Here is a 27983-nt window from a genome sequence, read left to right as displayed (position 1 = left end):
CATGTAAGACATAAAAAAGCTGATGTAACAGGAAGTAACTAGGCAGATGCTTTCAACTGAATGAAAGAGGAGGACATCTCCCCAAAAGTGGCATTTATCCTGAAATCTAAAGAGCAAGAAGGAGCCAGCCATGAGTTGTGGGGGAAGCGCATTCCTGGCCAAGGTCACAGCAAGTACAAAAGTCCTAAGATGACATCAAGAAACAGAAAGAAAATCAGTGTGGCTGGAGAGTGGTCAGAGCTTAGAAAGCCTTGTATTCCAGAGTCAGGAGTATGGATTTTATTCTAAGGATGCTGAGAAGCCACTGGAAGGTTTTGAATAAGAGATATATCATGGTTAGATGTATATTTCACCAGGATCAGTCTGGGATCTCAATGGAGAACGGGTTTTAAATGAGAATAGTACCATGGATAGATGTGTGTTTCCCCAAGCTCAGCTTGGGCTGTCAGTGGAGAATGAATTTTATGAGTAAAGGAGTGAAAGCAAGCACACCATTTAGGAAGCTCCTGCAGTAGTTCAGCCAACACATCAGGTGGAGGTAGTTTGGAAGACAGAGGTAATCATAGAGAGAGAAACAGATGGAGTCAAGACATGTTTTAGAAGCTGTGTCTACAGTTTCTGTGATACAGTGGATATGGGATATGAGGCCAAAGCGAGGCACGAAGGAGAAACCAAGGCTTTGGGACTTGAATAAATGGGTAATGGCTGGCAGAGAGCAGGTTGGGAGAGGACAAATTCAAGAGCTCTGCTGTGATATTTCAACTGCCATAAAACTTAAACAACAACAACAAAATAAAGTTCATGAAAGTCATCCAATATTTGCTCTATTACCAGAAAAGCCACCTTTGAACTGAAATAGTAACAATACAGTACCTGAACTTTAGTAGATGCTTTATACTAAGGAATTTTTAAAAAGCATTTTACAGTGCATTTTATACAAACAACAACTTTTAAAAAAGCACTTCCTGAGTGAGATATACACACTAATGTTAAATGACTTGGCAAAGTATAATAAGTACATCATACTCCGAATTAGTAATCTATGTTAGGACTTGATTAACTTGTTGCCATGAGGTTAAGGGTGGATAAACTTCCACCAGGTAAGCTAGAGTGATAGCAGAATGTATTGAGAACTCACTGTGTACCAGGCACTGTTAAATGTTAATCTTTCTGTAACCCTGTGAGATAAATTCCATAATCATCTTTGTTTCTGGAGGGAGCAAGTAACTTCCAGACTATCACAGAGCCTGTAAGGGGGAGGCAGAGTTTGAAGTTAGGCAGCCTGACACCAGAGCCCAGGCTCTGAAATCACACTAGGAAATCAGGACTTCCATCTCAAGATGTTTCTGTGATCTCCGACTTGGAGTGGAAAGAGTTAACAGCTTTACCCTCCTGGCATTCCCTTGATAGAATTCTGTCCATATGTAACTAAAGATAAAGAAGACCAAAGCCCTAGGTGTTTGAAAGCTGTGATGGAAGAAAAGATAACTGGATTGTTTATTTTATGAGTATATTGCTTTAACTTGTATTATGCAATAAAATGCCATTAATTCACACTTTGTTAATCTCACCCTTATAGTTAACTAACTAAGCTCTATGTAAGTAATATTAAGAAATATTACTTTGTCTTCAAAAAATTCATTAGAATCTTATTTGTAAGCTAGAAAAATCTAGGATTTTTAAAAAAAATAGTCATTTATTTCTGGTTCTAGTAATTACATTTATTATGTTACCAAACTATCTCATACTTACAATGTAGTATAAAACAATCAAGGATTTTTGTGAAGTATACTTTTTTATAAGCTTTACTTTATTACCTATTAAAATCCATTTATATCTTAGCTTAAAAATATTAACTTCTCTTGAGATTACTAAAATGCCATTTCTTCTCAAATATTTTCTCAGGCAGATTTCTCACTATTTTCCCTCCATTATTCCCAATGAATAGTGTTTTAAAGTGTTCACATTTATGGGACTACAGACAAAAATAATAACAAACATCAACTTTCAAAATCATGTTTGAACTTCGTGGAGACTGTTTAGAGAAATAAAAAAAGTAAATGATATAAATTTGCAGACCTTGATTCACAGAACAATCCTTCCCAAGTTGATGGAAGAAATCAGGAAATGCCCACAGCCACATAAAACTTAAATACAGGTATTTCAAACACTACCAGATTTTTGTCACTTATTTTTGGGAGGGAAATTTCTGTGCTGAACAATAGGAAATAATGAATAGCTGGTTCTAACTGAGGTCTATTATTCACTTAAAAAATGATGATTATAGGTTAGAGAACTCACTAAAACTTGAAACAGGACAAACAGGGCTAATTTTTGAGAGGAAGAAAGCTTGCTATAAAAAGCTAATATTTATTGAGAATTTTCTGTGAGCACACTATACTAAACACTTTACATAAACTATCTCCTCTAACACTCACAATAACCTGTGTGATGTGTCTGATGACTATGCCCTATCGGAGGAGAAACTGGTGCTCCAAGTGGTCACACAGTAAGTACAACACTGGTGTTGGAACCCAGCCCACCTCTTGATTACTAAGCTCTACAGATGTAGACCTGGGTTCTGAAAATGCCTGGGGAACGTGAACCACATTTGATCTGTTCTCCCCTGCCTGCAACTTCGGCAGTAGCCCTGGGTGGTGTTTGCAGTGACTGGGTGGGGAGGAGGTGCACTTGGCCAGTTGGTGCCTTGGTGTACAATAAAGTACCAGTCCGCGGAGCTGAAGTCAGAGACGCTCGCTCCGGGTCCAGGGGAAAGCTTCGGTCCCATCTAAACAGCCTACTCATTCACCAGCAGCAAAAATGATCATCTAAACTCCCTGACACACTGACTCCTTCTCTGACCTCAGTTGTTTTCCAGGAGAGATTTTAAAACAAAATCTTTAATATGTCCGTCTTTCCAAATTTTAAGTCTTCCAGAAGAACATTACATGTTCATGACTAAGATTTTCCTACACATTTATCTCCTGTTCCTTTATACCTTCTCTCTTCTCACCAATTTCTATTTTCTTTTTCTCTCCTCTGTTCCTTTTTTTCCCTATATTTCTTACACATGCCTTCATCTTTTTGGAGGAGGAAGGAAAAGAAAAAGAAGAGACAAAGTTGTGGTGAAGACATCATGCTCAGCGTTTATTTTGTGTAGAACATTTTTTTGTGACCATATCACTTCCTGGAAATTTGCTTCCTGGTTTTAACATTTTATGTTTTTAAGTGAAATTCTTTAGAATTACACATTTTTATGTGGGTCACTTTTTTCTTTACAGTTTTTGTGTAAGTGTAAAGAATTCTCTCAAGCAGAGAATGTGGGTTCTACTTTCTAGCTGTGTGACTTAATATGTAAGTAATAGTGTCTAATGTTTTCAACTTCATCATCTGTCAAACAGAGAACAGTACCTGTGTCACCTGGATGGGGTGTCTGTGAGGATTAAATAAAACATCAAGAAGGACTCACTTAGGAAAGACTGCTACTCAGGAGGTAGCCTTGGCAGCATAATATTTCTGGTCCCTTCTCAATCCTTTCTCCATCATTTTCTTCCTCTTTCACCTTTCTCATAGTTTTAGCAATGCCTCATTCCTTGGACAGGCCAATAGATAAAGGATTCCACTAGAAGTTAATGAGTTTTCTACCAAATTAGACCATGAAAATTTATTTTTTTTAGCTCTATTCTTTTTAAATGGAAATTTTTCAAAACAAGATTACTCATATCCTGCCTTTTAAACACACTTTATTAAACACAGTTTCTGTTTCCTTGATGATTCAGGGCTATCATCACTATAAATACATGATGCCTCCACCCAATAAATCATTGTCACCCACCGCACACTGCCACTAATACTGCCTCAGTTACTTGCTCTGTTCCTATGGGTGCACCTTCACCCACCATCTGACTTGTGTTTTATAGCCTTCCTCCCCAAACAGCTCTCAGAGAGTTTCTTGTTGGCATGAACTGTTTTTCACGTAACTCTGTGTCCTAGTGCCTAGCATTATGGATCATAAAATCCACAAATGCAGTATGAGTTTAATAAGCACTGTCTTAAGTTACATATAACACTCAGTGAAAACCTGAGAACCTATTCATTTCTGGGGAGAAAGGGAGGAAAAGGATAATCCTTTCTAGCTGTTGTTTCACATACATTTAATCTTCACAACAACTGAATAAGGAAGGTAGCATTAGTATCTCTGTTTTAGAAATGAAAAAAACTGAGGCTCGGATAACTCAAAACCTGCCCAAGACCACACAGCTCCCAACAGAAGAGCTGTCACTTTGAACCTGGAACTGCCTTATGCCAAAGTCCATTCACTTCCTGCCACACCATATCCACTCCCTCTGACATGAGATGGGCCACCTGCTTTTTGGTCTGAGATGAAGTTCGTAGTTACAACGAAGTTGTAACTTTTCTGTCTGTCCCTCAATGTCACATGTCACCTCTTTGGGTATTATTTATCACATGCCCTTTCCTACCTTGTATTTTGCTGTTTTGGTTTGCCATCAGCTTAGAAAATATGAACCACGCTTTATAGACTTATTTAGAAATAAGAATAAAATATTCTTAGTAACTAATTAAGGATAGGATGACAAATGGTATTCGAGCTGCATGCTTGACCCTGACGGCACAGTAGTAGCTGACCAGAGGGCCAGGCTGAGGTAATACCCAGGCTCTGTGCGTGGGGCCCATTGGGACTAGCGGCGTCTGGCATAGTTAAGGCAAGAGCAAGCAGTGCCGCACCTCTGCAGCCTGGGGAGTTTTCAATGAATAAATTGTATGAAGGTTACTGTGTGGTCTTGGCATCATCCATCCAGATTTTCAGTTGTATTTTGCTCACTCCTTTGCTCTTAGCTAGAGTATGTGTAGTTAAGAAGGCTAGATAAATGACTTCCAGATAACTAAAATGTTTCTGACGGTCTTTTTCTTTCTCCCCTCCCTTACTTTCTTTCTCTCGGCCCATGCTCTGTGGTTGAGGTCCTAAGTTTGGCATCAGCACCATAGCACCTACTTAAGTCATTGAGAGCACACAGGCTAAGAGAGTGCAAACTTCTGCTACAAATTAGACCACAAGGGGGTAAGTAAATTAGCAAACAATGATGGCAGTTGCCATAAGAGATTTTTTTTTCCCAGAAATATTAAGTGTGTGAAGATTTAAGTACACATGGTACCCTGATACCCACGGGGCTACTGATACTAACTCTGAACTTGACCCCTGCATCATTCTTGCCACTGCCCACAAGAGCTGATGACACTTATTAGCCTCCTCTGCTACCACTTCTGTCTTTGTTACCACCACTTCTGCTCCATAGACAGTCTCCTTGGCCTGCTCTCCCCTTCTCTCTGCCTTTCTTATTTCCAGTCTCGTTGGATCCCTGTCATGTTGTGTGAGCTTCTTGGCTTTTACATGAAAAGACTGACCTTTTATATACATCACCATCAAGCCAGAAGATTTTTTTCCCTCCTGTTGGAGAACTAATCAGTCACAGCTCATCCGCTATAACCTTCGTGTCTTTGGCTCTTCTTAACGTGTTAAAAATGCTCAAATCTCACAGTTTATTTCTTTTTCACAAGATGCACATTTTTTCCCCTTTTGTATCTGATACCATTCCTGGTGCTTCAACACCTCCCTGGACAACTGAGGCTATGCAGTACTCTATAAAACCCACCTGCTGGAAATCACTTTTCCAACGTCCCACACACAATAGTCATTGTATGCATTCAGAACCCCTCTGCGGGTAGCCAGTTCAGGTCCAGTCCCAAAGTGGCCAGCCCGAACAGTTCCCTTTTCTCTCCTACTTTTCAACATAATGTCTCAAAGAAGGGAAGATTGTCATCATTTGAGGGGTAACCTGGATTCTACTAGAAGTGATTTTCTCAAATCATTTGCAAAAACAAAACAAAACAAAACTAACCCTTATTTAGCCAATTTCTTGTGGCAACTGAAGACAAAACATAGTAGGTTTAGGTCCTGATATACATAGGAGGTTGAGCCCCTGATATGTAGGGGCTCAATTTGCTACAGAAGCATTCTTAAAATAGATTGCTCATGGTTTATCCTCACCCAGACAACCAACTGATCCAATGATATCCTGAAGGACATCATTCTGTCATTATTCCAAGAACAGTTATCTGATACTGCAAATTCAATTAAGTAGAGTTGTGAAGAAAGAAAAACAATAGAGAAGTACAACACAAGACACGGTTTTATTGTTGTTATTTTGCTGTTATCTATACTTACCTTTGAAGAGAAGCAAGAGGAGAGGGAGAGAGAGAAAATACATCAGTGAGAGGAGGTTATTTATGGTATAAAATTGTGTTGTCCCATATGGTAGTCACTAATCACATGTGGCTATTGAGCACTTGAAATGTTGTTAATCTAAACTGAGATGTGCTGTAAGTGCACACGTGGGATTTTGAAGATTTGGCATGAAAGGAAATCATATAAAACATCACGTTAATAATTTTTCATATTGGTTACATATTGAAAAGATAATATTTTGGATACATTTATTTAAGTACAATATATTATTAAAATTAATTTCACCTGTTCCTTTTAACTTATTTAAATGGCTACTAGAAAATTTTAGATTACATATATAGCTTGCATTTGTAGCTCAAATTTTATTGGTTTTAGGTAGCTCTGGTATAAGGTCTTATCTATTGGGATTAGGTTCAACTGCAAGTAACAGAAAACTCCAAAATAACACAGGGTTACTCAAGATGGTTGCTAAAGCTCTAACCAGAATAATCACATTCCAGCCAGCAAGAAGGAGAAAGTGACCCATTACAGATAGAAAACAATCCTATGGTTACCAAAGGGGAAAGTCGGGGGAAGGATAAATTAGGAGATTAGAATTAACAGATACACACTACTATATATAAAATAGACACACAACAAGCTCCTACTGCATAGCACAGGGAACTATATTCGATATCTTATAACTATAATGAAAAAGAATCTGAAAAACTGAATCACTTTGCTATACACCTGAAACTAACACAATATTGTGTGATCTAGTACCATTTTAGTCACATGGTTACCCATAAAGACAAGAGAGATGGGGCAACCCAGTATTTATTCCTAACAATCAAGTGTTCAGCTAAAAATCAGGAGTTATTTTTAGGATGACCATTTGTCCCAGTTTGCTTGAAAGTCTATTTTGTGTGTGTTGTCCTGGCATAATTATTAATAGCTCCCCCTTTCTCTCTCTCTCAAGTGTCCTAGTTTGGATGATAAATTATATGGTCACTCTTGTTATATTACCAAGAAAAAAGAGAGAAACAGATGACGGGGTAGACAATTCAGTCTCTCCTAGAGATCCTTGAGGAATCACTTGAGAAATCTTTGGCAGGTGGGTGTCTCCTCGAGCTCACCTCACCATTATTCTGAAACAATGCTTTTGGAGGTTACAGCAAGGATTGATAAGTTCAAGGACTTTTTTCATCTTTCCATTTTTGTTTATTCATTTAACAAATATTTATGGTGTGTCTCCATTTACCAAGCACTGTGCATTTGGGGGACACAGGGGTAAAATAGAATTCAGTACTATTCATTTCCACTCTGTTAAACCCATCTCCTATAACAGTGGAATAATAGGCATCTGAATTGTCAGAATAGTCTCGCTTCTGGACTATTAAAGTCTCCCCCTGGACATATCTCTAAGTCTCTGTCTTTTTCTGATTCCAGAAAATCCTAGCCCACTGTTTTCCAAAATGTCTTCAATATATCATTAGTTTTCAAGAAAGTTCCATAGTCAAATGATATTTGGAAGTGCAGCATGATTAGAGCTTCATAATACAAATTAGCATATTAAAAACTCTGAGAACTACTACAATAGCAATTCTTAATTAAGTCTTCTAATCTGAGCTGGTCTGGGGGTTAATACCTGTGGAGAGCTAATGCAACACTCCTTTTGTACTGCTCCTTTAGTCCCAGGAGTCTGAGGATATTAGAAGAGTCTCTGGCCATAGTTCCTCCTGCATTCAACCTCCTGAAGCTCACATTTGTCCTCTGTCTTGACCTCTAAGCAGAGGCAAACTTCTCCAGCTTTTTCCTCATTGCCCAAACTAAATGGATATCTCTACATGAGTTAAACACCATAACCTCAAACTTAACGATCTAAAATTGAATTTTTCTTTCTGTCCAAAGTCAACCTCCTCTCATACACCTCAGTTTTTGGAGTTATACTACCTGTGGTAGACATTTTGTTTCTTTAACTGATTGTTTGGGGGCTTTTTGTTTTGTTTCATTTTGGATTGGTTTTGGCAAGGGTCGGGTGAGGAGTTTGGAGGTAGGCTGAACAGCCTTGCATCTTCATTCCTATGTTTGGAAAAAGTTCCTTTGTGTGCAGTGTTGGTGAGAAGTTGTGCATAGCCAATGGTTCCTGGCAGCCTCGGCTGGAGTATATGGTCTGGGCTAGGCCAGTAAGTTTCCCACTGGGGACTTCGAACGTGAGTAATTGGGACAGAGAAGCAGGACTGGTTACAATTCACTTGTAGTGTGGCAGGAGAGATATTAGCAGTGTTCTACAACAACAGTGTCCTTGCCCTTGTCACCCCAGAAGATTCTGATGCATTCCATAGTTTGAGGACAACTGTATCAGGTCTTTCTTATACACCAGCTCTTCCAGGAAGATTTAATAATTATCCCATCCGAGACTAACTTCTCCTCTTTTAGAGTCCTATAATGCTTAGTATCTTATGCCAGTCATGCTGAATCTATGCTATGTTGTTTTGCCATTATTTAAGTATTTTATCTCTGTAACTAGTTTCTAAGCATCTAGAAGGCAAGATATAAATTATCATGACTCACATAGAGTAATTACTCAATGAATTAATGAATATTCACTCGTGACAAATTAATTGCACTTGACATATAATATAGACTTCTCCACTTGCTACAACATAAAGTTTAAATTCATTCACCTCAATTCAAGAGTTTCTAAAGAGTGGTTCTCAAATTTGCAATATTTAAAAAATCACCTCCTAGAGAGCTACAACAAATAACTTTTCCTTGTGTTACAATGTCAGAGATTCCTATTTAATTAATTTCGGGTACAGCAATCTGGTCATTGTGATTTTTAAAAATTCCTAAATGGTTCTATATTGCAGGCAAAGTTGTGAATCATCATTCTGATATTCAAAGTGTGCTCCTAGGACCAGTGGCAGGAGTTCACCTGGGAGTTCCTGAAGGTGCATTTTAACAAGATTCCTCAGTGATCCATATCCATATTAAAGTATGAGAAACACTTGGTCTGTAGTAGTGATTGCCAATAGAAGCATAATATAAACCACATATGTGATTTAAAATCTTCTTGTAGCTCTATTTAAAAAGCTTTTAAAAAGGTAAAAATAATTTAATAAATAATTTATGTAAACCAGTGTATCCAAAATATTATTCTAATAATTAATATAAAATATTTTATAGGCTTTTTATTTTTTTGCACTAAGAATTTTAAATCCAGCGTGTATTTTATACTCATAGACTAGCCATATTTCAAGAGCTTCGTGGCCACGGGTAGCTAGTGGCCATCATTTTGGACAGAGCAGATCTAGAGCTAATTACCCTTCCTCTTTAACATCAGCTACAGCTTTCTTTATGAAAGCTCTTTGCTATACTCAAGGGAACTTTTCATCAGCCAATTAACCCATCATTCACTTTCCAGTCTTTACATTGTTACCCACACTGTTCCTTGCAGCCTGGAAAGCCCTCCCTCTACTCTCTGCTGGTCAGTTTCCATTTTTTTCTTTAAACCCCGTTCAAGTCTATAGCTCTTTGGCAAAACCTTCCTAAAATGGTCCCAGATTATAGCAGTTAGTTACTGCTCTAGATTTTATAGGGCAAGAGTACATTCTCACCTATTAGGAAAGATGGTAAAAGATGACTTTAGAAAGCCAAACATGGAATGCAATTAGAATTGTAAAACGTTCTGTCTTTGTTAATAAAAATAAAACATAGACCTCAGAAGACTGATATTAAAAATAGTTTCTCTGGTAGGGAGGAACAGCCTTCCTAGGACTGCTAAAGAAATCCATGTAATTCTTCTAGAGACTTTTCATGGTTACCCTTGCCTACTGTCCCCCACCCCATAATACTGAAACTAAATGATCTCTACCTTAAGCATAAAGTAAAGTGGAAACAACAACTCTTCTCTTGACTACTCCCAAACTTAACTAAGACAAAAATGGAATATTCAAAAGAGCCTTTATTAATAACCTCAAGGTAGTAAAAGCAAAAATATCAGAATTCAGTAAATTCTGACAGTCTGACTTGCAAGATTTAGCTATGTTCTGCACGAGCAAGATTACCCCATTCACTGGGGGCAAGGGTGGGGCATCAGGAGTGTCAGAGATCTTGCTAGTTTCCTCTTTCCTTGCACCTCTTCTCTCTCCACTTAGTGACATTACATTTAACCTACAGACCTAGCACTTTCTAGATATCTTACTCCTCTTGGCCTAGAGTTACACTGTCCAATATGACATCCATTAGCCACATATGGCTAAATGAATACTTGAGATGTGGACAGTCTAAACTGAGATGGGCTGTAAGTACACAAGACACACCAGATTTCAAGATGCAATACATGTATGAATTTTCCATTGCTGCTGTAAAAAAATTACCATAAATTTAGTGGCTTAAAATATCCACTTATTATCACATGGTGCTATAGTCTAGAAGTTCTGGTACAGCTGGCTCAGCTGAGCCCTCTGCTTAGAGTCTCATAAGGACAAACCCAAGGTGTCATTAGCACTGCTCTCTTCTCTGAGGGCTCTGCAGATGAACCTGTTTCCAATATTATTCAGGTTATTGGCTGCAATCAGCTCCTTGTGGTTATAGGGCAGGGGTCTCATTTCCTTCCTGTCAGCCGGAGTTCACTGAGCTCCTGAAGGCCACTGCATTCCTTGTCGCATTGGCCCTTCCATCCTTAAGCATGTTAAATCTCCCCATGCTTTGAATCTCTCTGATTTCTCTTTGTGTTACATTTCTTCTGCTTATGGCCTGAACAAATGCTTTGCTTTTCAGAATTCATGTCATTAGGTTGGACCCACTCAGACAGTCCAGGATAATCTCCCTGTTTTAAGGTCTGCAAATTTAATTACATCTACAAAGTCCATTTTGCCATGTAATGTAACAGATTTACAAGTTCCATGGATTATGGTGTGGGAGCCATTTTTTCCATCACAATATAAAAAAAAATACAAATATCATGAATAATTGTATATCGATCATGTCAAAATGATAATATCTTAGATGTATTAAGTTAAGCAATATATATTATTAAATTTCACCTGTTTTGTTTTACTTTTTAAATGAGCTATGGAATACTTAAAAAGGCACATGTGGCTCATATTTTCAGCCATGACACTTCTATTAGCCAGTACTGGTCTGAACCGAGAGGACAGTTAAATCCTCTTTACCATTCTTATCATTTCTGACATCAGATCTGTGGACCCACCTCTTCCATAAGAAATATTTCCCCTATAATCAGGTGTAGCCTGATTATATCAGGTGATTTTAGGCCTCTGACTGCTAAACATCTCCTAGCACAATACAATACCAGAACTTTTGTACAAGAGACACTCAAATACAGTGATAGAGCAGGGAGATGACGGCTCAGGGGCTCATTTCTGCAAAAGAGAACTCCCAGTGAACCAAATCTATACCTGATAACACTAGCAATTACTGAACTCACCTTATGAGAGCAAAGGCTTCTTTTATTCATCTTTTGGTTTCCAGGTATGGCACAAAGAGAGCTCCTTTAATGCTGTAATGAATGTTCACTTAACCAACTGAATCCAGATGTCAACGATTGGCTGGTTAACAAACAAACAAACAAAAAGATATAGTTGGGAAACAAGTCAGATATCCCCTACTTCCTAATAATGATAAATATTTCCATACTTTACTGAGAGGGTAGCCTCCATTTGAAACTGTAAGCTAAACAATATTTAATGGTTCCATCTTTATGAGACAAGAGAGTGTGATGACACTCAGAAAAAATACATTCTTTACCAAATGAACACTCTAATTAACCAAATGTTTTCATTACTGTGTATTCTATTTGGCTTTGGTGATTGAACCAAACCAATGAATCCATGACTGTTTTCAAGACTGCATTTTTAAAAGATTTTTTTGGATGTGCCACTTCATCTGGTATTTAGTTCTATTTCTTTAAATTCACACAGTATTAAGATGTTTCTACTAAAAGTGTTAGACCCCACATCCCACCTCTGCACTTTCCCTAGCATGCAAGCCAGATCATTTGTAGGAGTTGAAGAGCAGTACACACAGGAAGTGCACATACCCTGATCTAATCCTCCAACAGAGGTGGTGAGGTGCCCTTTCCAGGCTGTGCTTCAGTTTGTGGGGTTGTGCCTGCTCCCAGCCCCAGGTGTGAACCGGTACAAGCCAGGCAAAATCACTGTAGCAATCTCTTAGTCCATCAGCTACAGAGCTAAGGATCCTCTGAGGAGAAGCCAGGATTGCTGGGAAAGCACAGGCTGCTGATTGTTCCTCTCCAGCCAGACATAAACCTGAAGAAAGACAGAATTATGAGAAATCACATTTATCTCACCCCATCATCCTTCTCAGTAATCTCCCTGGCACAAAAGAATGAATACCAATAAAAGATAATATAAATAAACATTTTAAATAAAGTTGACTAATTGAAAAGACACAGAAGGAGTGATGCATTCTTCAAAATCTATTGTCCTGCCTTTGTAGACTTTATTGCTTATCAGCATTTTTACCCCTCAAGAAAAACAGAACAGCAACATTTGTTCAGAAAAAAGCAAATTGTGTTTCTTCCTTTCTTATTACTTTTATTGTTTGAGGTTTCTTTTAGACTATAATGTGGCATTGTGATTCTGAGATGGGAAAAAAACAATCTCTTGTCTTTCAAACATAAGAATGTGATTGTATGCTATTGTTGCCAACAATGAGCTAAAGAGGTTAATGGATCACGTATCTGGCAAACAGCCATCTTTCCTCCTGCTCAATATATTAAACAATATACATTTTGTTGTTGCTGCTGAGCTTACGATTTTGTCTGAGTAGTTGGTAAATAAGTTTACTTACATTTAAGTTATCTCTTTCTAGAACTCAGCAGCTTTGTCCTTCAGGCTGTATTCTGAAATTGAAAAAGTGCTGTTTGAGATCTGAGCCCACTACCTTTGGAAGTGATGGTGATAGTGGGTCTGGGAAGGGAGGTGGGGCGGAGGGCTGGCAGTTGAATGATAATCTAGAAATATTGTACCTTGTGAATTGCATCCAACCTTTCATTTTCAGATTGCCTAAATTAACAAAGTGAAATTACCATAGTAAAAAAGAATGGATACTGGAGGAAACACCACAATTCTTTCTGTTGTTGTTGAGAGTGATCAGTCTAACAGACCTCTAATTAAATGGACCAGTTCCCTCCACGACCCCAGGTTGACTCAACTCAGGATTTGAAGACAGACATGCCCTCATAAGCAATAACACTGGGATTCCCTGCCTAAAGGACTTCCCTATGTACAGCATTTATGTGGAATCAGTAAGAGACCTAATACCTCACGAGCGAAAAAAAAAAAAGTTTGTTTTTAAGGAAACTCCAGAGGGAAAAACTTTCCCGGCGAGAAAGATACTGGTTTTCCGGGAAATTTTGGTTAGGTAGGGATAGATGATGAGGGAGGGCTGGAGTTAGGAGAAAAGAATCAACGCATTAGTCTCAGATCAAGTGGAATCTTTTCAGTCAGGCAAAGAGCACAGTAAATAGCACGTAGAGTCCACTGCCTCAGTATTTTGCTGGGAGCAAGGGATAGGAAGGATGTAGACTAAATTGGGAAGGCTAGTGTGCCTCTCAGGTTTGGAATTTGTAGCCTGGAAAAAGGCAGAGCCCTGATCTCCGCTTCCCAGCTAGGCAGTGATCGCCCCCTGTGACTCTGGATGCACACAGCAGTCTGAGAACCGCTACAGCCACCGCCGCCCGACCCCTCGCAGCCTCCTGCTCTCCCGCCTGGCATGCTGGAGCCACACACGAACTCCCTGGACACCGGTGTGCCCCCAAGCTCCCGGTCTAGGCCACTCTAACCCCAGAGAGACCTATCTCAGCTCCTCAGAGATCGGGTCTCTCCGACTTCTGTGTCTCCAGGTCCTGCCACCCTGGTCACTTCTGCAGGTTCCCCAAGCTGCGACTTCAGTTGGCCGGGGAGCCCTGCGCGCCCTCCCGGCCTCCCAGGTTCGCCACTAGCCCGCAGCTACTGCGCCTGGGTGGGACGCGGGGTGGCTCAGCCAGAGGACCTCCGCCTCCGGGTAAATCCTCTCCTCCCCCTTCTTCGCCTAAGGCCCTGCCCTCCCCCTGCAGCAAGCCGCTCCCGTGTGTACGCCCAGCTCTCGACTAAAGACACCTGCGCTTCCTTCCCATCCTTCTCCTCCGCCCTTTTCGTTGCGGTTTCTCCTCTGCCTTTGGGAGCTCGGGAGCGGCAGCTGGAGGAGGAGCAGGGAGGAGGGAGAGGGCGAGGAGGAGTAGGGTCGGGGTGGGTGGGGAGAGAGCCGGGAGGGTGTGGACTGGCAGCCACTCTGCAGCTGGTCGCCTGGGACCCGGTCCCTCCCGCGCGCCCGAGTGATGGAGGGGAAGAGATTCGCTTAGACACACACGCGCGCGCACAGCTGGGCACGTCTCCGGGAGGCAGCCGCCGGGTGCCGGGCGGCGGCCGTGACAGCACCAGCCGCGGGGAGCCGGGAGCCCGCACAGCTTGGCACGCCAGCTTCAAGACCCGGGAAGGGAAGATCCCAGCCGCACTGACTGTTGCTCTGTGGGGCGGATCGAGAGGAAGCAGGCTGCCCAAGGAGTGTCACTGAGGACGCAGGAGGGTTTCCGCTCTGCGCTCAGAGTCCGGGGCCGAGCCGGTGCCCGCGTGGGGCGAGGAGGATGCTCACCTCCTCCCGCAGAGCGGCTGCGGGCCCTGGCACGGCGCGGACTCCGGCTCCGGCGGCTGCCCCTGCCGTGCCCGCGCCGCGGGAGCGCGCTCTGCCGCACCTGGCTCCAGCATCCTGGGGAAGCGCAGGAAACGCGCCCTAAACTCCACTACTTCTCGCCCGCCTCCTCCCCCTCCCGGCTCCCCGCCCCGGACCTCGCGGCCGCTGCCGCCGCCTGCGCGTAGGGCCCTCCCGCCTCTTACTCTCACGCGCGCACGCACAGCCTCGCTTGCTCGCTTGTCATTCACGCAGACTCGCTCTCCGCCGAGCCGAAGCTGGGGAGTCCGAAACTACTGGACCAACTGCCACCGGGACTGCAGGAGCCTCCCCTTGGCCCGGCGCGACCCGCCGCTGGCCCCCGCGCCCTAGGCTCCCGCCCGCGCCGCCGCCGCCGCCGCCGGGGACCATGGTGAGCAGGGCGCGCTGCCCGCCTCGCGCCGGGGAGGGGCTTGAGCACCGCGGGCTGAAGCCGCGTAGATTTGGGGAGAAATTTCAAGGGGGGGAGGTAACTGAGAGGAGACATCGGCGTGATGCCAGCCAAAGCACTTTGTGGGGTGCGGTTCTCCTGGACACTGCCTGGGGGAGACTGGAGACGTTCTCTGGGGCTCGGGGTTAAACTTGTGCGAGATGAGAAACGACGGGGGCGATCCCCGGAGCGAATTTAGAGTCGTCGGGGTCAGTCAGTCAATCTGCCTGTCTGTCTCTTGCCCCGAGCAGGGCGCAGCGCTCTGGGCTGTCTTTGAGGGAGAGAAGAAACACGCGTTAACCGCACTCAGCAGAGTTTGGGGCTCGCACTCGTCCACTTCTCAAGGTGGCTGTGGGCTGTCGCTTGGAGCGCGAGACGGCTTTGGGCGAGTTGGGAGGTGTGGTGGAGGCCCGAGCAGAGGGCAGGCAGAGGGCAGGCAAAGTCTCGGTGAACTTGCGGGGGGTAGGGGTGCGTTCTCCGCCCCAGCCGGGCCCCACCCCTCTCAGCGCCAGTCCCTGCCCCAGGGCAGCACCAGTTCACGTAGCCCTTCCGCCCACCCCCCCAACACGCACACCAGAGGAGACAGAGCAGTGGAGTGGATGATCTTACCGGTTTTTTCCTAAGAGGTGAGCAAGGTCGCTGTGACTACTGACTGGAGCTCAGAGACTTCTGCTTCTGGGACTTGGTTTAGGGAAGCGGGGTAGGAGCGCCCACCCTCCTGTGGATGCCTCTACCTAGCGGTTCCCAGGTGCATAGCGAGCACACTACCCTCACAACTCCAGAATCACTTCACCTTGGTGCGCTTCGCTCTCTGGGTTCCTTCCTTGAGTGCTTCAGGGCGTCCACCCAAAGGAACCTGCTGCGCACATCCTGGTCGCCCCAGTACTCACCCTACTCACCCGGTGGGTCTCTCTCTCTCTCTCTCTCTCTCTCTCTCTCTCTCTCTCTCTCTCTCTCTCTCTCTCTCTCTCTCTCTCTCTCTCTCTCTCTGTCTCTCTCTCCCTCCCTCCCTCTCTCTCTCTCTCTTTCCGCCTTTCCTTCCTGCCTCCAATACCAGCTTCGTGGAAAACACTGATCCCTTAAGGAGAGGTTTAATACTTGCAAAGTGCTTTATGTCATATTACTTCGTGGATACGTTTACTTGCACTTCAACTCTTCTCTGATTTATGTAAACTTAGTCGGGTAAATAGCATGCAGGGTCGGGTTGAGGTGGGAACTAGAGTTGGGTGGGCGTTCTTTCTCTAACGTTGCTCCTTTCTAAACTGATTTGCCAGAAGTAATTTAAAGCTGGTGCTTCTGAAAGCTTTTTGCTCAGTAGTTTTGACATATTTCAGGGCTTTAGACAAGCGTTTCCACAGTACAATTTATTTCAAGTATATTCAGCTTCTATTCCAAGAAAAAGTTGAAAGGAATATAATAAAAGGGATTACAGAATTGGATATCAAAACTATTTTAATGTTTTATTGGTTATCAATTATGTTGTAGTAGATTTTTTTTTTTCAAGTTCCCTTAGTGGTTCCTCCCAGTCAAGCTCTTAAAAGGAGAAATGAAAACAATGCTACTTGCCTTCCTCCCTCTGCTTAGGGTTACTCCTTGCTTAAAGTGACTGGATAAGCGGCAAGGTAGACTTCTTTACCTTAGGTATATGAAACTGTTCACCAGTGAACTGATGGAGACATTACAAGAAACATAATGATGGGAAGGAAACCATTGCTTAAATTTAACTGCCTTCAGTGCTGGGTGTCTTAACAGTGAACATGAAAACTGCTCTGGTCCCTTCCAGATTACTCTGGGTTATTTAAAAATATTCTTTCCTTGATTAATAAAGTATACAGAAACATCATCAATAATGTATAATATTTTCAGATAGATACCTAAAGCAGATTATATGGAAAATTATGAGCATATTCTTCAGTAAAGTTTCACAGAAGTACTAGGATCCTGGTTTCCAGGTTAAGCCAGACCTCATGGTTGAATTTTAATGTTGGAAGTTGCTCCCTGTGATTTCTTCGTAAGAAGGTGCTGCCCACAGTGAGCTGACTATGCTTCTATCATTGTCCCTACCATTTTGCAGGCATACACAGATGTTTTTGAATGAATAACCTTCTTACTCACTGAATTTTCACTCATTCAAAAAACATTTCTTGAGCACAGGAGCACACACAATATGCAAAGCTGAGCCGGGTGTTATTTTAAATAACAGGGAAGGCTTTTCAATAGAAGCAGTGTGACTACTCCTACACTGTGTAAAAAGAACTGCAGAGCAGTGACTTACTTAAGGAAGCAGCATCTTGTGCAAAGTAGGTGGTCAATCAAGAGCTGTTGACTCAAAAATCATAAAAGATGTTCACTAGCCAACTTTGCTTTCACCATAAATCCCACCATTATTCTTAACCCACCATGTCGTTTAGCTGTGACTCAATTTCAGAGAATTGATGTTGACTTTAATCTTCTCGCTTTGTCTGAATATTTTGGAGAACTAGAACTGTCTGTGCACTGCTTTCCGTGTGTGATTTTGTGTGATTTCTATGGAGCAGTGCCAGATCCGCACATGCCATTAGTATTCATTTATGAGTAAATGCAAATATTCCTGTTGCACTGAGAAAGCAAACTCGAATTCATAGAACACAACAAATAGTGTACTCCTTTTCTCATTTCTTTATTTTTATAATCTCAGAAACAGTAAGATGTCGTAAAAATGGCAGTTATATGTAAAAGAGCACATTAACAAAAATGGTTATTTAGGATTTTTTTAGAAAAAGGGAAATGTCTTATGGAAATTTTAGTTGAGAATTTTCCTTGACTCTCTTGGTGGGTCTGGCAAGGTAGTCTTTTATTCTAGAGATGTTCAGTCATGAATTAAATAACTCTTAAGGTAACGTCCTAGTAAAAGGAGATAGCAGTCCCCTATGAAAGCAAACACTTGCCAAAAAGGATGCTAAAAACTCTGGGAATAGAGTATGAGCAGTAACACTAAGTTGATGCCACTGATATTACTTGAGTACTTGCATATGTTATTAGTCTTTATGTGCATGATCTAAAAAATTTCTTTTGAATACTTTATTCAAATATTTGCATCTTCTAAGATTATTACAGTTAAATGAGGAGTTATTGTTTGGTATGGGATTATGATTTGTTTTGTTTTAAGAAAAGGTGGATGGTTTGAAAGGAGAGCAGGAGTCATGTTAAGGGAATAATTATTCAAACCACAGATTTATCTTCATTCAAGTTCTGTCTTTTTTTGGTAGGGAAGGGGACCTCAAAACCAAAATAACTATTTAAACTTTCATTATGGTCTAAATTATAACTATTTAGAAAAATCCTACATTTTAATTTTTCTGTGAATTTAATACAAATTCTTAAAACCAGCAAAAGTGTAACTTTTCCCCCCCTGGAATCCAATTTAATTGTTGACAAATTTTCTCACTCTAGAATCAGTATTTGTTTCTGTGGATCTTGATGTTATCCTAACCTTTACAGCAGGAGTGCAATTAAAGCAAGATACTAATAACTACACTTAAAAATCACTGCTCTAACTCAGAAACATTTCAGAGCAGCTACACTTATCCAAAGTAGAAGCAAAAGATTGTATCTGGAGATCCACATAAAGTACAGGCAGGATAAATGAACCTCTCTAAATCGTATATACAAGTTCCATTACCATGTCTTAATTAACATTTGATACAATAGATTATTTTCCCTCTTCTTGAAAAGTTTTATGAAAGAAAGTTCGGTCAGTATTAAGAGATGTTTTAAGAGCCAGTTTGCCCTTAGACATTTATACCTAGATTGCATAGGAGGTAGGTAAGCTTTAGATGTATATACATGTGCTTGCATATAAATATATACATATGCACACATGTATACATGGAGAGTACAGCTTTATGTTTATGTATATATCTATGTGTTGTCTAATAACTTTGAACAATAGGAAGAAAGTCCCCTTTGTGGCATATGTGGTTTGTGAAGTCAGCATCACCTGGAGAATGATACTTATTAAATACTCAACTAGTTGGGTGTTAAAAATTGGGAGTGTACTAAACTTTTTTGAACAATTTACTTAAGAAACACTTATCAGAACCTTTAAGCTGTGCCTGACACTGTCCAAAGAACTGTGAGAATATTAACTCACTCAATTCTGGTAGCCTCCCTGCTCTCCCCAGAGGGAAAATACGTAGGTAACAGAGGTGTTGTTATTCTTATCATCCCCATTTAGGAGAGGAGGAAAGTGAGGCTTAGTTAGCCTAAAGAAATGGCTTAAGCCCCACAGCTACTAACTGGCAGAGCTGGCAATGGAGCCCAGACGGTGCTCTCTGCCAGACACTGCTCTTGAACAGAGGTTTTTTTTAAGTTTACTGAACAGGGGTCCAAGTGGGGAGCAATTTATGTTGTAAAGCAAATGCCTTCTAGCAACTAAGATCTATGACAGTTCCTAAGTTGGAGTGAATTCTTAAGGAATTCATAAGGAAGGCAATTGGCATGAAGCACAGAAGTAACCTGAGCTAAAGCCATGCTAGAGCAGTGCTAGAACTTAATGTAGTTTTTAATGGACTCCATAATTTTCTCAGGTTCAGCCACTATTTTAGATTAGGTAACTTAAGAATGGATGCCATATTTAAGTAGTTTTAATAGCTCAGAGGATCTGATACTGAATGTTTTATGTTTCCCATAATGTCCTTATAATGCAGACTTCTTGCACAGAGGTCAGTGTTACGTGTTCCTATATGGTACTTATCAAGGAATCAGCTTAATATGAAGGTGTGAAATGAGACATTCTGCTCTGACCCACGTGGCATGCAGCAGGCATCCAGTTAATGTTTACGGCATGAACTGATGCAGGGTATTCTAGAAGTTGCTAGTCCAGAGACTTACATGTCTTTATAATTGTGTAGTTTTAAGATTGTGATTTACTATTGTATAGACCTTTTCTTTTGTCATGATGGCCTCAGGACATTACCATCTATGAAACCCTGTAGAATGGTAATCTTTATAAGACTGAGATAAAAGAGGATGGGAAAGGAAAGTAAAATAATAAACTGATTAAAATGTTTAAATTTAGAAGTCAACAAAAGGAAAACTGCCTGTAATTGTGCCTTTTATTTTAAAAAGGCATATAAGACATCATTAACATTCAGTAACAGAGTCTTTACACTGCTAACAGGGAGAGTACAGCTCTCCTATCATAAATATTAAGTCTTCCTATTTGAGTATAGTTTGGGGAACTATTTAGGAACATTAAAATGTCACTGTAATGCTCCTGCAATAGCTAAGTTAAGTCGATGAAAAAAATGACAATACTTCTGAATGTTCCTCAACATAAATAAGGAATTTATTGTAGTATAAGTACTGGAATCAGACAGAGCTGGCTGAATTAGAATCCCTGCTTCATGGCTTGTTAGATGTGGGGCTTTGGACAAATTACTTACCCCTTCTAATTCTTAGTAGTCTTAACCATCTGTTACATGGTTATGGAAATGGCAGCTCTAGACTTCCGTACAGTAATATATGTAAAATGCCTCACATACAGTGTCTTGCATAGTAGAGATTCAGGAAGTAATCACTGATATTGCTCTTAACATCAGCACTTTAGTGTCACCATAATGTCATCACCAACCAGTAAACAGAAGGGGTACAGTATTCTCTATTTATCTATCTATATGCGTGTGTGTATTGAATTGGTTGTTCTCCATAACAAAGCATAGGTTCTGTGGATTCTCTTGCTGATGGGGGTCGGGTATGAAGAGAAGCAATATGTGTTTCAGACTTAAGTTTGATTAAAGGGTTACTGGATTTAAAGGCCTGTGTCAAACACAGAAATTGAGAGGAGGCTTTGGGGACAGCTCCTTCACAATTTTTTCCCGCAAGGCCCAGCTCTATATGTTCACACAATTCTTTGGAAGTTACATCCTCTTATACGAATACAGTTTAGAGGGGAGAACAAAAGGTTTGCTAAAAGCATGGAACTATTTCTATTTATTTTTATATACAATGAGAGTTGAAGTATTAGGATGCACAGAAATTTCTTTCTCTTTCATGTTTTTATACCATATAGAGTTCATGGTGTAAAGTAAAAAGCTATTTCCTAACTCTGGTGATTAAACTTGGGTAACTTGACTTAAAAGGTCAAGTTTAATTTTATTCTTAGACTTTCTTTTCTTTAAATCATTTAATTCCAGTAGCCACATGCCTGTCCTCACTTTACAGACTTATAAAGCTGAGAAACTAGTGTTCCTCCATGTTATTTTATCCTAATGGATATACCTATTTACCTCTTTGTCTTTATAAAAATAAGTGATACTAGCTAACATGTAATTAACATTTACTATGTACCAAGCTTGTACAGGTCTTAACACATTTCATTCCCCCAAAGCATTCAATTGGATATATGTCATTAGTATTTCCATTTCACAGATGAGGAAACAGAGGCCCAGATAGGTCCTCTAGCTGAAGGGGTGGGGCCACAATCCAAACCTGTGCCATCTGGCCCAGAGCCCACACTTACCCACACCAGGACTTCTGAGCAGCAGTTAGCCTCTGAGCACCATCTCTTAAAACCCATGCCTTCCTATTTCCCTGTGTCTTCACTGCAACAAAAGAGGTGTTTATCTTCAATAAAAGTTAATTTCCTGGCTTTGTCATATTGCACCATTTTCCTATGTAGGTACAATGACCACAAAAGCAAAGAATGAGACCATATTCATTTTTAGTAAACAGTTGGATCTGTTCTTCATTAGATTTAAATGGGTCTGCCAAGACCCTGCAAAATAGTTGCATGTGTGCTCTGTATGCAGTAGCAGGGAACTGCCAGTCCATGCCAGGGGCATTTCTGCATCTGGTGAGCCAGCTGCCTGTGGCCTGAACTTCCTGACTGCCTCACTTTTTCTGAGCTGAATGAAAGAGCATAGGACCAACGGGCACTGGCAAGGGGCTCTTCATCACAGGGATACCGTGTGGAGATGTGGAAAGGCTCACCAGTGGGAGCTCCAGGGTTCCTGTGGGTCTGAAGGGTTCCTCCCTCCTGCGAATAGCTGGAAAAGGCCCGGGGACTGTTCTCTCAGGGGCAGGGACAGTGCTGAATTATATCCTTGCCCCCTTTATCTCCATGGTACTTGGCATGTGATAAAATGGGGCAGACTCAGAGCTTCTTCCTTTGGGCATCTCAGAACCTGGAAAGCAGAGTCCTGAGGGGTCCCGGCAGGAAGGATACAAGGACGGGCGTAGAGGCAGAAAACAGGGCAGATGAGGGGAGTGTGAGGGGGGGAAGGGCCAGCAGATGGACCAGAGGGAGTACTTATTGCCATTTTATTTTCATTCAGATATGGTTATATTCCTTTGTTCCCAAATCTAGCCTCAATATGCAGTTCCCCCTTAACCCTGATATCTGACTCTTTAATTGAGGAACATTATTGCCTGTTGTCCTAATAGCAGTATCTGGAACACCACACAATTCTAATAAATATTAGCCAGAATTATTATTGCTTGATTTTCTACAGACAAAATTATTTTTTTCTTAATCAAGTATTTATCTTATTCTAGAAGCCTGTTCACTCTGAAATGGATGATTTAGATGGTCAAGGGTTATTATAGCAGCATAATTTTTGAAGTTTCTAAATTTAGAAATACTAGCACCCTTTCAATAAGAGACACCTAACTCTGTACTTATCAATAAGATCAAGGGCTTGAGAATTTTCATATACCATTACTTTCCTAATGCTACCTCTTCTCAAATATTTTGCTATTTCACTCTTTGGTATTGGAAGCAGCATCTGTCCAGACTCCCAAGAAAAGTAAGAAACCAAGAAAAATAGTTATAAGGATCATAGTGGGAACACAGGTAACTTGGGATCATCTGGTATTTTTCCTTCGTTTCCTCTAGTTTGTCACCAAGACATGACCATCTTGCCTCTTGAACATCTACCTACCCACCAGCCCCAACACTTCTGCTTTGGTTCAGGCCATCAGCACCTCTCAGAGTCACACTGGCTTCCTTATTAGCTTCAGGTCTCCATCCTCTTCAGTGCTTCTGAAATTTTTTCTGAATGCAGACTTGATTGTGTAAGTCTCTTGCTTAATAACCTGCAGCATCCTTTGCCTTCAGGATATAGTTCAAGCTAGTGCCACCTTCAAAGCCCTTACCGTTTCAATGGCCCAGCCTGGGACTCAATCTCCTGTCACTCAACATGAGGTCCCTGCTGTTGGGTGATTCCAAGCAAAGACTAGAGCATGCTTTTCCATACCTTTGCACATGCCAGCTTCTCTGCCAGGACAATTCTCTACTTGTCTAACGTCTTACCTTCCTCACCACTTCTCTTTGTTTTCTTACTCCTCCCCTTTGCAGCCTACCCACCCACCATCCAAGCCAGGATGGGCTAGCTTTCTGATCTTCTATTATATATAGTACAGATCATAATCTGTTGAATGCTTGGTTTATTTGAAATGGGCCCCCATCATACATATACACACAGGTCCCCCAACCCCCACCAAAACCTGGACCTGCACCTTTATCCCTTACTCAACACAGGGCTGGGATAGGCATTCTGGTAGCTGTACATGTTACAGTCTTTGTGCCAGGATTCCTTTGATACTGAAAGTAGACTTGAGGAGAAGGACATGTTTTGTTGTTCCAGAAGAGAGCCAAGTAGGTCTTAGAACCCAAGGTGGCAAAAGGGACCCTGGTGTAGGAGGAGGGTATGATGCAGAGAAAGGAACCGGTCTTTGGGAGTGTGTTGCCCTGTGGGTGTTCATATGAGGAAACAGGGTCCATGTTCTCCCCACCCCAGTCATCACCAGACCACAGGTGGGATGTATACCTCTGTCCCTGCTATCTACACACTTGCCACTGAGTATTGCTTGTCGGCTTCAACCAGCTGGAGTGAGCAGCAAGAAACAATATCATAAAAAGAGCTCAAAATCATCACCTGTACATTCAGCAGTTACTCATTGAGTACCTACCATAATCCAGGAGTATCATTAGCTGATTCAGAAGACTAAGTTTGGCACCTGAGGGGCTATTAAGGATGCAGTGAACTTGTGGTTGTAGGAACCCATAAAAGTTAAAAACTTTCAGAGGTCCCACCACTATCCATGTGTGTCTTCTTTTTTTTCCTCTGAATACTTTTCAAGGAGCTCAGTGGCTCTTCAGTGTGTTCTCTCTTTGACTGAGATGCTGATCACTTGGAAATTTTAACATTTTGGTTTTTCGGAACTATCTGGAGTAACCCACGTTTTCTCAGTAAAGGAGGTTAACATTTATGCCATGAAAGGGGAGAATTTATATCATTCCCGCTGGACCTTGCATCTCTTACCCAGAGGAGGAGTACCAAGAAAAAGAATACAAGTTAGTGTCTTTTGCCTACTATATTTCAAACATACATTTAGTTAGTTCTACTTTTTTCATTATTTTTCACCTAGAAAGCCTTTTTAATTTTTCACCTGAGATGAACAACCAAATTATTAGTTCTATTTAAATAATGTGCTGTAATTCAGAAGAGTAGCTGCCAAATTTGTTGGGACCTCTAACAAGGTAATTAATTATCCAGCAACACGAGGACTATTGGAGTATTGGATATAAAACAGATGGTGGGAGAAGAAGGGTGAGGCAGTCAGGATGCTGTGCGGGGATGTGATTAAGTCTTTTAGCCCGTGTCGGGTAAAGCTACTTATGCGCCAAGCCTCCTCGTACTGGCCCCCACTGATCCTTCCGCCAGTCCCTCGCTTCACTCCTTGAGACTCCAGCTTCCCTTCCACACTGCCACTGCATTCATTTGAAATGTCAGAGGGAGTAAGGGGAGGTGAGGGCAAAAGGTCTGCTCCCTGTAGACCCTGGACACAATGCCAGCATCTGTGGCAGCCCCAGCACCAACCCCACGGAGCGAATCACGCTGCCATTACCCTTGTCCCGACACTGCTTTTAGATGTAGAGCTTTAAAGAGTTTTAGGTGCATTTCAGAATCAGCTAAGATAAATTAATACTACAAGCAAATGCCATGCATTTTTTTCACCTGCAAATTTCAAAGACCTAACCTGAAGTCTGAGCATTTCCCAGGAGAAAACCTGGTTAAATATAGTGAAAAATGCTTACAAGAAACCTTTACTACCCACCGCCCCACCCCCACCCTCTCGCCCATCTTTCATGGTGATACTCCTCTATGTCTGATCCAGGTTGTGCGAATTCCAAGGCCCGTTTATACTTAGCTCAGTATTTGATGGTAGAGATTATAGGGACTTCACCGTTGATGCTTTTCTTACAGATCACTGTCAAGATGCATTTTTAACTCTGAAAGTCATAGTACTTGGTGTGACAAAGGTGGTGACACTTAAATTTCAGATATTAAAAAAAACTATTTAATTGCAAACTTTATCACTCATGAGCCAGAAAAATTCAGAATAACCTAGTTAAGATGCCTTCACAATAAAGTTACTCACTCATCATAAAAGAGTGAGTTCCTGATCTGGGGAAGTAAGCAGTCACCTTGCCTAGCCCACCCTCTCAATATCAGGCCCATCTTTTATCATTTAAAGTAGAGCTCCCTAAAATAGATTACACTGACAAGTAGTAATTACTGACAGCTGCATTTAATTAGCAAAGCAGATTCCTGCTCATGACAATAAAGTATTATTACATATTTTGCATTAGCACTGGCAGTAGAAAAGGTGACTTTGCTAACACAGAACTAGAAGACCTGTTTTCTTTATGTAAAAACACACAGAGTTTGGCTGGAATTGAGCTCATGCTACGTGGGCGTGTCTGTAGTTACAAAAAGAAAGAAAAACAGTAACTATAAAAGTGTTCTTTTTTTTTTCTTTAAACAGGCAGATTGTACAAGGAGTAAGAAAGAGTCCACGCCAAACATTGGCCCCTAGTCTGGAATTGTATGTCAGTGTTTTTGTGTCTGAGTCTATGTGTGTGTCTGTGGGAAGAGGTGGGAGTGGGGTGGAGGTGTTTTGTGCCAGAGACATAAACACAATTAACCCCTGTAGATTTGTCATTTCTGATTACATTGACACTTGCTCTCCTTCCTTCCTTTTTTTTTGTACTTTACCTTATATGCATCTCTGACTTGAAAGTATTTGAAAGGTATGTGGTCAAATTCAGGATTTCATATACATGCCAAATTTTAAAGTTAATTGCAATTTCCATCCATTCCTTCCTATGATGTAGACTTGTCCTATCTCCCACTACTCCTGTTATTCCACTTCTCTTGCCCTGTGTCTTGCTCTTATCTGGTAATTCTTGCTAAGCATGAACATATAATGGTGGGATTCCAAATATCACAGTAGACGGTCAATATTTTGAGCCACCTTCCTGACATCATCAATCCACAGTGCATAGTGAGCTGCTGCTAACTTCAAGAGGGGCTGTGAAGAATGCTAAAACCAGCAGTCCTTGACTTAAGTGACATTTACTGTTCTCATTACTTAAGTGTATTACTCGAGATGTTTAAACAGATCAGCTTATTGAGGCATTATCAGCAAAATGATAGTCCAAGAACCTAATATATTTTCTCACATGCATGGAACCCCATTTGAAAATATTTATTAGAGGTCTAAAATCTGAAGCAAACAAGTATGATGTTGCCTGTCTGGAAGTTGTTTTTACTGAGAAAGCCTAGTGTGTTTTCACAATGCTGCTTTAAGTTATCTGGACGACATTTATTTTTCGAGTTGTAAAAATAGACTCAGTATAATATACTGCCATCTTGTAACTTGCCACTTATAAATACTGTATTCATAAAAATCAACTTATGTATCCATGGCAATAAGAGGCAAGATGAATATGAATAAAGAAATCCTAAATTGATCCTCCAAAAAATTTCCATCATCAAACTGTTCAGCAGACTTACTAAACTTCTTTTGTTTTTTTGGTTTTGTTTTGTTTTGTTTTTTCCTCTCTCCCACTCACCCTCTAGTGGACATAAGCTAAAGAACAAGGGGGCTTCCCAGGACAGCCTGAGCAAGATAAACAATGGAAATTCCACACTGGATGTGGCCAGCCCACCAGTTTGAAACTTATCATTATCCGCAGGTACATTATGACCATGGACTGTGTTCAGAACCCCAAACTGGGCACTGTACCACCTTAATTCTCGAACACTGATTGTTCTAACAAGGATATTTAGAGGAAAAACTTTTAGGAGCTTATCTGCATTTCAAGGAGATTTTACAAAAAGTAACTTCTAAGAAACAGCATTTGTGTGGACACTAAACATCTAAGTAAGTATTCAGTTAAGACTATTTAAGAGTTATTTTGAATATTAAAGTGCAGAGCTTTACTAACACCCGAAACGTATAGCCCCACTGAGTCTTATAATCTATTGGTATTTAAGTCCTATTAAGAATAGAGGCTTATTTTTGTTTTGTGCTTTAGAAAGCAACCAAAAATAGAAGATTCTTCACTGAAAACAATTTATAGGATTCAAGAACATTGACTAAAAAGAAGTATTGTAATCATTGAAACTGGGTATGTTTGACAACTCAGTGTTTCAACTATAAAACTTTCTAAAATTAGATCTATAAAATTGGAAACTCTGCTACACAACAGCTCTAATTACT

The 27983-nt window shown here is 41.1% G+C and overlaps 1 protein-coding gene and 1 long non-coding RNA gene across 4 annotated transcripts in view; one reads left to right on the top strand and one right to left on the bottom strand.

Annotated features, from left to right (window-relative positions):
* Positions 1-11301: 11301 nt before the first annotated feature.
* LOC106729750 lies at positions 11302-15252 on the bottom strand. The gene is made up of 4 exons (XR_004321921.1): positions 15169-15252; positions 13085-13136; positions 12312-12540; positions 11302-11820 (listed from the first exon to the last, which is right to left on the bottom strand). It is a non-coding gene; the product is annotated as an uncharacterized LOC106729750 (long non-coding RNA).
* Positions 15251-27983, top strand: part of HS3ST5 (heparan sulfate-glucosamine 3-sulfotransferase 5) — a 245329-nt gene continuing 232596 nt past the window's right edge. For all 3 annotated transcript variants that reach the window (XM_032484737.1, XM_032484738.1, XM_032484739.1), the window contains exon 1: positions 15251-15374. The gene's annotated coding sequence lies outside the window, so the exon portion shown is untranslated. The remainder of the gene's footprint in view (positions 15375-27983) is intronic.

The sequence above is a fragment of the Camelus ferus genome, chromosome 8 (genome assembly GCF_009834535.1).
Source record: "Camelus ferus isolate YT-003-E chromosome 8, BCGSAC_Cfer_1.0, whole genome shotgun sequence".
Classification (NCBI taxonomy): domain Eukaryota; kingdom Metazoa; phylum Chordata; class Mammalia; order Artiodactyla; family Camelidae; genus Camelus; species Camelus ferus.
The sequence above is the reverse complement of the archived record's forward strand: the minus strand, read 5'-3'. Positions and strand labels throughout refer to the sequence as shown.